The following is a 13,355-nucleotide window of genomic DNA, read 5'->3' as shown; positions in this document are numbered from 1 at the left end:
GAGAACAAAAAGGCGGAGGTTACTGCCGTCTACCCATTAAGTGGGAGACCAGTTTAGATGTGAGGTCTGCGGACACTTAAACAGTTCTAACAATATTTATTTGGCTGACTGCGGCTCACCTTCTGCTCCTTAACAGCATTTCCAGCATTATGACGTCCTTTTGTTTTCCCTTTCATCCTGTTTCAGCTCTCTGTCGAAACGGCAAGATGAGTGACACTGACACTGCTCTGAGCTTTAAGTCACACACACACACACACACACGCACACGCAGACACACACACACACACACACACACACACACACACACACACACACACACACAGTCCACTTCTTGTTACTTTCTTTTTAAGGCTTTATAGGTAACAAACAGCTCAGAAAAACCACAGCACTGTGAAAACCACAGCACTGTGAAAACCACAGTGAGGTGAAAAACGTCAGAAATGAGCCCATACACCTAGGTTTTACTTTTCTTTTTTTTTTTGTAATCCTATTGCACATTTTTATCATTTTTATACATTATCTGCCAGTTTAAAAGGTGGCACAATGTGTTTCTAAAGTGAAAAAAGCAGTCTCACGGTGTACTGTCACTTTCATAAACAACTACCACTGGCAGGCAGGATGCTTTAAATAAACAAAACAGCCTATCAGGTGTAAAATCCTCCATGTCTCGCTCTATCTCTGCTCAGCCATGATGAGGTGCATCCTTCCACACCGATGTGCCATCAAAGCAGTGGTCGTGTCTACAAATTGGCCTCTGGACATGTTGTTTCTGATGGGGTGGCATAAAGGCAAGCAGTCGGGCTGGGAAGAGAAAAGTGAACCTGACACATTGTTTTACTTGCTTTGTTTGACCCATATTTGTCATGTCAGTCATAAAAAACAGGGGGAAATGGAAAAGATACATCTTATCATGGCTCAGCGGAGACAAATAAAAAAGGTCTAGAACGCTTTTGTTTTGTTTTGTCTTGTTTTGTATTTTTACGTCCAAAACCTCTCAACCTTCAATCACCTACTCCCCCCCTTCATATCATCCTCCTCTACTCTCTAACATGCTGCAATCTGAGCTTGAAAAACATGGACACGGTCCCATATGACCTCAATTTTCAGCTCTTTTCTTCTCTCAGCACCTGGCTGTTTTGAATGATAATTCTCGGAGTACAGCAGTATGTTGCTGCATTCATGACTCTGACCTGTCTACTCCACACCGCTGGTTGCTCGCACTGCTGTTGATCTGCTCTTGAGCTGTAAAAATGCAATCATGAATCATCAAAAGCTCCCTGTATTTAAATAAACTTTTCTGCTATGGTATTTTCAATGAATGAATGAATTAAATCCCTCAGCTGGCCCACTACTTGTGCAGATAAGGTATTTAAGGCTCTGGTCCCACCTGGTATTAAAATGCATCTCTGATAATCCAAACACAAGTGGACAGCTGTCAGTCCGTCCGTACACACCCGGCATTACCATGCGTCTCCAAATGCGTCTCACCTGCCACTTGTGACTGGATCTCACTTTCCCGCTCATATGCAAATAAACACTTATCATTTGAAAGAGAGAGAGCGAGAGAACGTAAAATGAAATTCTTACTTTGATAGTCCTTCCTCCATGCAAAAGTAAAAATAAAATGGCATTTAACAGGCAGCAGGCATTTAACAAAAGGAGACATCCTCGCTCACTCCAGCCTCATTTTAATGCACTGTCAGTCACTGAGGATGGATTTCACATCTTTTACAGGCTCGACCCGATCACATTCAGGCTCAGATTATTTAATTATTTCAGCAAGTCTGAGAGGGTTCTCCACTTAAGGTGGATAAATCAACTTGTAATATTTCTGTGGTAGTCCTGTAGTAACTGCAATGTGCAAATCCACACAGCAGCCTGTAATATTTCTGTAGTTTTTTTATAGTAACTCTAGCACATTTGGGGCCCTATCTTGTGCCACCCGCTACCCGCTGCCACTACCCGCAAATTGCGGATTTAGGAACTTCCGCTATCCCTAAACGGTATCTTGCGCCACCCGCTACCCGCTATCCGTTATGCCGACTTATATAGACTGTTTAGAGGAAAGACTGTTTTAATTGGACACTTACACCAGCACGTTTTATTGTTTTATCATAAGCCAGCAGCTGTGCTATATTTTTATTTTTAATATTTTATTTGCCCAATCTACCTTGTCAATAAATTAGTTTACACATAGTTCCACCTCTGTTTCTTGTGTGTCTGTGGTGTGGCCAGGGGATTTTACTCAATCAGTACAACATTCTGACACGTCCACGTGGACACATGTGGCTCCACCTCCCGAATTAACTCGCCTATAATATAATATATAATATGTATATAAAAATAAAGCCAACTTGCTTTAGCCTCAGTAGAAGCCCTGAGAAAATCTACCTCCCTCTCTCCATCACGGGTTTGGGATTAAGGATTTAGGATAGCGCATCCTGCCCTTCAAGGCAATGGCACCTGGCACACTGATTGGTTTAACTGGCGTAACGCCCAAAAGACGCCTATGCATAATATAGCGGGTAGCACAGGTGTTTTGCGGATAGCGGGAGGTGCACAAGATAGCAACTTTTACGGGGGAACGCCTCTTCCTAAATCCTAAATCTGCAAATAGCGGGTTTAGGGAGTCTGGCGCAAGATAGGGCCCATAGTGTTTAATTTTAGGGGAGCTCATGTCTTAGTAAGGGGAGTTTTTATTCATTGACCAGCTGCTTTATAGCCGACCTGGACTTCAGTTTGCATTTGATCCATCAGCTGACAGTTCAGGTGAGATATTTTCTCTACTGGAAAAGCGTCAGTCTGGCCGGGTTAGGGTTAGGGTTAGCGTTGGGCTTGACAAGACACAGGACGTCAGGTTAGTAGGTGGTCCTTCAGTGCATTCTGGGACACCTGTCTGTTTACACCTCCAATGTGATGCGGACACAAGCGTCCCAGGCCACCTCTGAATGTGTCCTGAGAACGGATCACTTGAGGACGCATTGCTCCCGTTTACACCTGCACTCAAAGTGTCAGCTTGTGATCGGAGTTCTCGGGACGGATATTAAAACCAGGTGGGAACAAGGCCTTAGACTGCCTGCAGCAAATTGAATCCTACTGTGGGTTCATGCAGCCTTTGACACACAAGACCCGCTAATAAACATATTGGAGATTTTATGTATTTCTGATCAACTGAGACACACACACACACACAGACTCACACATACTGACACAAAGACACACACACACACACAGCCGCAGCAGCTCAGGAGCCAAAAGTAGAACAGTGTGGGATGAAAAAACAAATTTTCCATCCCAATCCTCAGTTTGATCACTGACCCACTGCTTGCCTCTCTGCATGTTCAAAAAGAATGAAACCAAGAGAAAAAGAGAAAGAAATAGAGATGTTTTTTGTCCATCTGCTTTTGTGTTTTCTGCTGGCCGGCTACTCACCAAATGAAATTGCAGGGGAAAACGGCACTGTCTTCTTCAACCCTTAAATCAGGCCCTCATTGCTCCATAACTGGCCCTTTCACAAACATCAGCAGTTCTCTCTCTCTCTCTCTCTCTCTCTCTCTCTCTCTCTCTCTCTCTCTCTCTCTCTCTCTCTCTCTCTCTCTCTCTCTCTCTCTCTCTCTCTCTCTCTCTCTCTCTCTCTCTCTCTCTCTCTCTCTCTCTCTCTCTCTCTCTCTCTCTCTCTCTCGATCAATACAGTGGCTTTTTAAGTGATTACAATGAATGCCCAGGAAACCCCACAGATGACAAATGACAAACAATGACAGAAAAAAAAAAAAAAAATCACACACAAAAAAATGACCCCTAAAATGACCCTTTTTGCGCAGGAGCCAAAGCTGATGCATGTTGTCAAAATGAAAAGCTCCTGATCCACTCACCAGCAGCACAAGCATTTTGTGGGTCCACAGTATTTTTGCACTTTTAGTGTAATTACTTTGGAGGTGTTTCAGCTGTCAAGCGCAAACTTTATGGGAGCACATCCATCAAACGAATGCACACATTATTTATTACACCCAGCAGAATTATTTGGAGCAGACCATTTAAACTCTTTTTGCTTAATTTAGCAATAACTGGGCACACAAACATGTCTATACCTGAATATTTAAGTGAAACGGCACCACAGTATACCATGCTTTGGATTTAATAGTGTTTAATTTATCCTACATTTTAATTCTATATTTTTGTGTCCAATTAAGGCATGTCTCCAACCTCAGTCAATAAAACAAAACCTGGTTCATTTCACATCTGCTTATTAATCTGCCAATATCTTTGCATAAGTCTATTATATAATACCATAGTCTGCGTGGTTGTTGGTTAGAAGAATAGACAAAATAACAGCAAATCTGTCAAAAAAAAAAAAAAAATACATGAAGCAGAAGAAAGACAGCCTGTTTTCGGTCTACTGTGTTTATCAGGCATGCTTTTTAACTTTTAATTTGGCTGTAAAGAAAACATCATCCTGTGTTATTCTCCCACCTGATGCCACTTTCCAAACACAATCCACTAAAATGGGCCAGCCTGTTTTGGAGGACAGGTGCAGAGCTGCAGACCACTGCCGGCGCAATTTGTTTAACACATGGAAGCAGCGTAAGCTCCACTTGGTAGATGTTTCATGTGTGCTAAATAAAATGAAACCCAAATGACTTGCTGTTGTGGCAGTAGTGAAATGAGAGACACACTTGACCCCTACCTTATATACATCCAATTTGCAAGCTCAGTGGGCTAATATAACAAACACGATTCACAGATGATTCACACAACATCCTCTCTGCTTTAGGGGAGCTCATTTGCAAATATTCAATAACCTCTTACCACAGAGGAGATAGGGTGTTCATTGAGTTGCAAATGATTTACGTTTGATTAGCATGGCGAGCAGGGAAAGCATCCCGCAGCCTCTTGTCACGATGTGTTTTTGTCCTGAGAGAAGAAGCCCACAGACACCTATACCTTATTATTACTATTGCTGTGTGTCTCTGCAGGCCTTGTCCTTGCTTCCACCTCCCACATCCATCCCACTTAGAGAATCTGTCAGAGCCCGGCTGCTGCTTTTGTTAAATTTGAGAGAATAGTAGAATAAAATAGCAGGTAAACAAGCAAGTAACACCACAGCACTCAGCTCATCCCTCTCTCAAAAAGCACAAACAGCGATCTGTTCACTGGTAATCAACAAAATACTCTGTAGTAGGTGCCTGTTTGGTATCATCTGTAATCTGACCGCCCCGCCCACACTCTCAACACAAATTTTCATTTTCTTATCCTCCACCCGTGGCTATGCCCAGCATCCCCTCCCTCCGCTCAGCCAGAGCTTTAGTCCGACTCAGTTCACTGATGATTAATTTGGGTGGGCGGGCAGAGTTAAGAGGTAGAAAGGTAATTCCATGGCTCTGTCTGGTGATTGCAAGGCTGACCAGTCCCAATCTGCTCTCTAATTGCTCTCATTACATAAACTGATCATTATGTGTACAGTCTGCCATGATGCACACAGTTTATATTATACATATACTGTATATAAGCAGAATGATGGGAAGTATCTCTATATTACATCAATGTAAGACTAGACATCATCTTAGATTTTAGATAACATAATATTGTGATACGGTGTAAATGTTGTCTTTTCCTGGTTTAAAGGTTTGTGTTACAGTAAAGCAGGCATTCTCAAAGTGCAGCCTGCGGGCCAGTGGTGGCCTATGGAAATGTTTCTGGTGGGCCGCAATGAGTTAAAGTGACATGATGAAATGCATGCCTTATATTTGGCCTCCTTCCAAACAGGTCCAATCACAGGGTCCCTTGATCTCTCACCTCAGGATATCAATGAAAATGGGTTCTCTGGGTACCTATAGGTCTCCCCTCTGCACACATGCCCACCTTATGCTAATCCCAGGCAGTTTAGGGCATGCAGAACAAATGGGTTACTTATTTTTGCATATTCTAAATTGGTGTATTTCTGCACAATGAGGCCTTGGAGTTGCATAAATTGGGTTTGACTGGAAAGCCGACTCTTTTGTGGATCCAATCTGCCCAATTTTGTTCATGTGTGATGATGTTAGCCCTTATAGTAGCAATTGCATTGTAGTGAGGCCAATTTATTCTTTATTTTAATGGTCAGCAAATGACTGATACTGAACAATGATGATGTTTATTTAGCTTTTTATTGATTCTTTATTTGATCATTTATTCTCAGTGTTGATTTTTGGTCGACAATGGATAATAACGTTGAATATTCTTTAATAAAATTATTTGTTTAAGAATACAGCCTTCTGAGCACCTTTGCATAGTTATAGCGGTGCAAAATTGGTGCACAATCCACATCGAAAAGGCCTATTTAGGCTATTTATTCTGGCTCAAAAATTCACTGTATCAGCTGCCATATTGTTAATTAAGACCAGAGCCTCCCCAGTCTCTCTCTCTCCCTCTCTCCCTCTCTCTCTCTCTCTCTCTCTCTCTCTCTCTCTCTCACTTCCTCTCTCTGTGTGTAATGCTGCTGTTCAGGAAGGCAGTTCAGCACTCCTGAGTCATTTAGCAGTCTACATCATAACACTTAACCTTGCTCTCAACAATGCTGGGGGCTGAAACTATTGTCTGTGTGTGTGTGTGTGTGTGTGTGTGTGGTTGTAAGAGTGTGGACTTGGTGTGTATGCTTGTTTATATCTTAGCTGCATGTGTACGTGTGTGCAAGAATGAGTGTGTGAATGTGTGAGGAGGGAGCACTGAGACTGGAGGGTAACACAATGTCACAGTGCAGAGCTCCCGTCTCGCAGTGCACCGTCTGTTCCTCTGACAGGCCGGGACATATTTTGGTTTTGTCCTCAGAAAGCTCTGTCTCGCTCTTGTGAGGGAAGAGTGTTGCCATTTGAGAGGCTAAGACTGGGATCAGGGAAGAGGAGACATCCGATAGATTGGGGTGATAGCGAAGACGCAGGTAAGGTTATCACCCAAGGACACACCAAAGATGGAAGGAAGACAGGAAGGAAGAAGTAGAAGCAAGAACCTTCATTTTTCAGATTCTTGAGGGGGAGGACTGACACAGGCTATTTTCATTTTCTAATGTTGTGATGGGTTAAGTGTTTGCTGCACTATAAATTAAGCTGGTATGACCTACCGTGCGACTATATGATAGTAAAAATCATTTACACACTGAGTAAAGGTGGAATATAAATAAACTGATCAGCATGGTAAGAGCTTTTGTTACTGTGAGGGTAAACCCTCCTGCTGAGTGTTCTGACTTTTTAGATAAAATATTCACAAACATTCAATATTGGTCATACTTTTGCCTTTGTTGAAAAATTATTTTTCTTTTCCCCCTTTACCCTACAACATGATGAAAATATAGTAAAGGACAATATCAAAGAGTTGAGACAAACTGCAGAGAGTACAATCTTCTATGCACTGCCTTGGAGCACTGCTTTGTAGCACCTATGTCCTTTGGACCAGAACCAGAGCTTTATGGCACTTGATGTGGTGGTTCTGTCCTGAGTAGATCTTTGCTTGTGATGTATAAAAATCTCATGTACGTCACTTTGGATAAAAGTGTCTGCCAAATGTGAGCTGTAATTGTAAGTGAACTGTAATAAAATGTCTACTGAAAAATGGATCAAAAGACTAAAGTCACTTAACTTGGACTAAACAAGAAAGAAAGGATTGAGGTCACTCACTCCACCCACTCAGGGCTGCAAGCAGATCTGGAGCCAGTCCCAGCAAGCCCTGGGTGAACCAAGTCCTCCTTGCCCGATGCCTGCTGGGTGAGGACGACCGGGTTTGCCCAATTCTTGCTGGGCAAACCCGGTCCTCCTTGCTGTGAGGTGACACAGCTAACTGCCATGCCAGCACTTTAGCCAAAAATTAAATCAAAATTTCCTGCTCACTTTTACACTTGTCTGCAGTTACAAGGACTTAAAATCCATCTCCATGCGTCTTTCACAGACATCTGTAATAGAAAAAGTGACACATTCAGGGAGGCTGTGAGGGAGGCAGACGCTTCCAGACATTCAATCACACAGTGAGAGCTAAAACCTATCAGCTTCTCCAAATGGTGTCAGTCATACTTTCACTAGTGTGAAAATCTGTTTTTCACCAGTTCATGATGCCCAAACAGCCTCAATGTCTCAGCATCAATCATGCACCTGGCAGTGTCTGCTGCCACCCCAGGGTCCCTGGGGCTGCAATGAATCTTAATTTAAGCTATGTAATAGGACACTTCCTGAACGAGGCCACAGGCTGTTTCGTAGTGTCTGAATCGCCATGATGCTCTTCTCACAGCACCGCAACCCAGATAACTGGCCCAAATTAGCCATTTGTTACCCACAGGGCATCCTAGAAATAACTCAACTCACAGTCATAGCATTGGTGAAAAGGCCATTAACTAAAACCAACCCAAACTTCAACTTCAACATGCTTCAACTATGGCATTGCTTCAGAAGGACACCACCACCACCACTTCATCAACTGATCTACTTGTGGAAAGTGGCAAACTGACTTATCCCCATTTCCAAAATTCGGAACTTCAGAAATTCGAAACACATAAGCCATGCTTATAATTATGTCGTCATTAAACTCATACTGCCTGTCTCATCACAGCTCTGATGTCTGTTCATATTCCCAATGGCTTCTTTTGCTCTAGTTCTATAATGGGACAGCTGGTGTCTAGCTCAACCTCTGCCCCATCCATCACTGACCCGGAGCCTTGTCCTGACCAAGTACCTGAGCAGTTCCATTCGTAACACCTGTCTACACGCAGCACCTTGTCCTCTCTAGTCAGCTTATGAATGATAGATGTTTTCCTCACAGAGAAATAAAACCTAAAATAAAACCTGAAGCAGTTTAAAGTAGTTTCATGTACTTGTCCAGCCTGTGTTAAAACAAACAAACAAAAAAAAAAAACGGATGTACTCCAAAATTACTGTTCAAGTTGTACCAAACTATTCCATGAATGGGAATACCCACAAAGCATCTTTCACGTTTTACATATTTAGCATCAGACTGAGTGTAGTCTTGGTGACACAAAAACCTACTTCCTTGCTTTGTAAGTGTTGAATATTTTAAAATGCTCCATATGAGCCGAGCACAGAGGAAGGAAGGCATGACTGAGCAGTCGGTTATGAGTCTCAGAGCTGCAGTAGAAATTACAGGGATTTAGATTCATCTCTCAAAGTTGGCTGCCAGTTTAGTTCAGAAGAAACATTTTCCTCTTATCAACAGAGATATGCAAGTGGACATCATGCTGTGCATGCTAAAACAGTTCCCTTTTCAACACATATAAATAGGAAAAGAGCAAACACTGACAAAGCCACAGAACCTTAATTCCAGTTTACTTCTATGATCAAGCATGGGACTACAAAAGATATGACTGATGGAGCCAATACTAGGAAAAAATGAGAAATGATACTTTAACTCTGAAGCCAAATTGACCTGACTTGAAATGTCTGGAGTGGCCAGAGGGCTGTGAAACGGAGCCCAAGCTGGACCCTGCAGGAGACTGGAGACAAATGAGTTGACCGCATCAACAAAGGTTGAGCCTATGTTATCTTAATAAGTTATTCAGGGTTGTTTCTATAGTGCAAAAACCTATATCTAACAAGAGTCAATTTTATCTCGCTTATTTCTAATGCATTTTTATGTTTTGAAAATGTTCAACTCAGGAACATGGGTATAGGGGTATCACTATACTAGCATAAAGATAATACCACTTAATTCAAGATAATTCCTCTTCTGGCAACAAGCTAAATTATGTTACCCAAAAGGCAGACTTGTCCATATGTGTTAGGAAAATAGGATGTTATAATCCATCCATCCATCCATTTACCATGCCACTCATTCCTTTTCAGGGTCATAAGGGTGGGAGCCTATCTCAGCATGAACTGGGCAGAAGGCATATTAAGGTTAGATGATATAACTCAAGATGCATAGTTTTGCAGTGTACACTCAGCCTAGTGAAGCTGTTGGCTCTTTTTGACTGAAACTGAGGGAGGCTAACTTGGCTGACTCCAGATGATAAAAATAACATGCTTTGTCATTTGATCCCCAAACTGACTTGAGTTGCAAAAGCCTCCTCGAAAGCAAGCAGCCACAGTGAATCCTGATGTGGACTCAAGTCTGCTGAACACAAAAGAGGACAGCCTGAGTTGCACACCAGTTGAAATCTACACAAGCTATTGCTTCATCTGGCATCTACTGGTCTGAAAACTAGGCCACAAAAAAAAGCCTGGTCTATATCCCAGGGCATTTCTCTGAGGATGCTGATTTACCAGTGACTGAAACTGTTTCCTCACTCTGTAAGTGGAAGATTCTAGTTAAATACCTAACTAGGTTAATAAATGTGCTCACTCACTACAATTAAGAGCCTTTATTTAGAAAACTTTTAAGAATGTTAGTAATGATCCAGCTCATCTGAGGCATGACTTACTGCATGAAGGTAAAGCTATTGTTCTTGTTTCTGTTTTCAAGTAATTCTGTGCTTGATTCAAAGCTTTTTGGTCAGGTTATAGCAGCAGGAGGACTCGGCTGGACACAGAAGGTCAGAGAGCTAACCACATCAGAGAGGTACTACTGCAGAGCAGCTCTCTCGGGAGGGCTTTGAGTTATCTGCCTGCGGTTGAGGATTATTAGTGAGACTGCTGACTGAGAGTGAAGCTGAGGAAAACTAGCTGGGTGGACTCCATGGCTGACACCAGCTGACACTCTTAATAGACTGGCTATTTAGATGCTGGGACGGTGGCATGAAATTCAGAAAATATGGGGAGAGGAATACATTTTAACATGAAATACTGAAAGATTCAGTGGCTGAAGACAGACTTGGATGCAAAGGAACAGCCTGCTATGGGTAGATACAAAGACCTGGTGCAATAAATTAAATTCTAGTCCCCAAAAGAAAAGTCTCTATGAAATGAAAAGGAAAACTAAGAAGCAAAAATCTTCTTAAAATTTGACATTTGCTGCTTAAGCAAGAGAGAGGGGCAGCATGTTATTATAGGATGAAAATAATACCCTCCATAACACAAAATCACATAATAACACTGACTCTACTCTACTCATAATGTGGGCATTATGAAGCCATTTAATACTGAAAGCTAAGTAAATACAGCTGACCTGCCTTGACTCCCATTCAAGGAAAGAACATATTCCTGAAATACAAAAATGCAATAGGAAAAAAAAAACGGAATGGTAACATTTACACAAACACACAGTAAGTGGATTTGCTGGAAAAATATACTTTTATGTCCCCACAATCAAGATATGAAAACAAGAAGTTTGTAGCACTGTAAAGATGAACATGACCTAGTACGTTCACTCTAATGAATGTTTGATTAATTTTCTATTTTCAGCATGTGCTTTCCCTTGTTGCATGCTCTACTATATTTTCCACGTACACATTACTCACACACACACACTGTAATGCCTGTTAAACAGCTATAATAAATGCATTTGTTTTGTTTTGTTATTTGCTTGTTAGGCACTATAAGTCCGTCTTCCATTTTTTTTTCCTTTGGCTTGGAGCTCTACTACATGGTCTGAATCACATTAATGATGAAAACTTGAATAGACTCACCTGTGGATTGGTGGATGACTATCAACAGTCAATGACTCACACTTATATGCCTCACTGGGTTGGATGTGTTAAGGCAGCACATGAGTAGGCTATTTGAACAAGTGAACACACACACACATACAAATGCATGGAAAATGCCATTTTCATGCAGGTTTGAGGATGTTTATGAGTTTCTAGGATCATTCAATCTTATTTCGTTGTCTGCTTATACGCTTTTCTGTTTATTATGTATTTTTCAGACTACTTTATGTTTCTATTTAAGTTCCGCGATGGATGAATGAAGTATATGTTATCCCATCTCATCTCATCTCACCTCATCTCCTCTCCTCTCCTCTCCTCTCCTCTCATCTCATCTCACCTCACTTCTCCTCTAACCCAATTCCTCACAAAATTAATACTCGCATAGAGGAAAGGAAACAAATGACTCGGCCACTGATCTGTGGAGTGAAAAGGTGAAAGCTCTCTAACAGCTAAGCTTTGTCCTTGTAAAAAGCATGTGCCATTGCTGTGGCTCTGCTCTCCAGGCGTGTGGAACATTCATCAAATAGCCTACAGGCACTTTTATTTGAACAAAATATGATAAGCCAAAAATGAGAGGTAGCAAATTCCTTACTGATTGCTAAAAATGTATTTGCAGCGTGAGATGTCTCTGTGTTAACATACCTGACATGCACTATGAGGAAGCTACAAGATCGATTTCCATGAAGTCGTTAGTTCTTGTTATCTTTCACCTTTTCAGCTGACTGCACTGCACTACTCCTGGAGATTAAATGGTATAATAAGAGATCCTTGGCAAAAACTCCAGTGGGTAGAAGTGCATTTACAGGTTCCCTAAGCCAAATCACTCTGAGACAGTGATCTGGATAATGATCAGATCAGCTCTGCAACCACTCAAAAGGGGCAGAAATGGTAAAGCTGTGAATGCAGAAGCTTTGCAATAACTGCATCAACTGAACTGGAGGTTATCACATTTATAGGCAAGTACATTTATATTACCACTTTTATTTTAGGCACCTGGAGTGAGCATATAAAACAAGTGGTTAAAGTAAGAGTACTAGAGAGTACTTTTAAAAGGAATATAGGAACTGCTTGTATGAAAGAGCACAATCTTATAGAACTGAGGTACCATAAAGGGACAGCTGTCAAGGGTCCATGACTTTACAGAATTAATTATATAACTGTTAATGGCACATTTTTCCCCCCTAAGCATTCATTAGCACATACAATATGAAATTTAGACACAGACCATGGGACGATAAAGTAAATCATTTTTCTGTGAATCAGCACTCTCTGGTCTAGTTAATGGTTCAAATCCGTCCCATACCGTTTCTCCCATGGCATCCTAAATTCTACTGACTCAGCATCATGAGCGCTGGGAGAGAAAACACCTGCCATCAATCAGGACATTGACAGCGGAGTGTCTGCTGATCACTTCTCATGAAAAAGAGAAGACATGATCAATCCTTGAGTATTCATGGGTTTGTTGCAACCTCTTTCTATACCCAAGGACATTCTGGCACAGATGGACATGGACAGTGGAGCTAAGAGACAACCCCTGTGTGGATATGGGATTTCATGATATCAGAGCATAAAGTCTGTCTTAAAAGCATGTCAGGGGGAACAGACATTCACTGAAAGCATCCCTGCACATGCTGAGGCAGGCGACGCGCGGGGGTTGACTGGTAATGGTAACATGCATGACATCAAAGCAAGCAGCTTGTAATGCGAGCTTATCAGGGACAATGTTTATGATGAACACACATGCGTATATATTTGCATGGTTTATTTTCATCTGGTCCCGTCTTAAAGCCCCAGGCAG

The 13,355-nt window shown here is 41.8% G+C and overlaps 1 protein-coding gene across 4 annotated transcripts in view; it reads right to left on the bottom strand.

Annotated features, from left to right (window-relative positions):
- The window catches only part of mctp1a (multiple C2 domains, transmembrane 1a), a 181,992-nt gene that overhangs the window by 146,812 nt on the left and 21,825 nt on the right, over positions 1–13,355 (bottom strand). The gene's annotated exons all lie outside the window — the stretch shown is intronic.

The sequence above is a fragment of the Myripristis murdjan genome, chromosome 9 (assembly GCF_902150065.1).
Source record: "Myripristis murdjan chromosome 9, fMyrMur1.1, whole genome shotgun sequence".
Classification (NCBI taxonomy): Eukaryota; Metazoa; Chordata; class Actinopteri; order Holocentriformes; family Holocentridae; genus Myripristis; species Myripristis murdjan.
The sequence above is the reverse complement of the archived record's forward strand: the minus strand, read 5'-3'. Positions and strand labels throughout refer to the sequence as shown.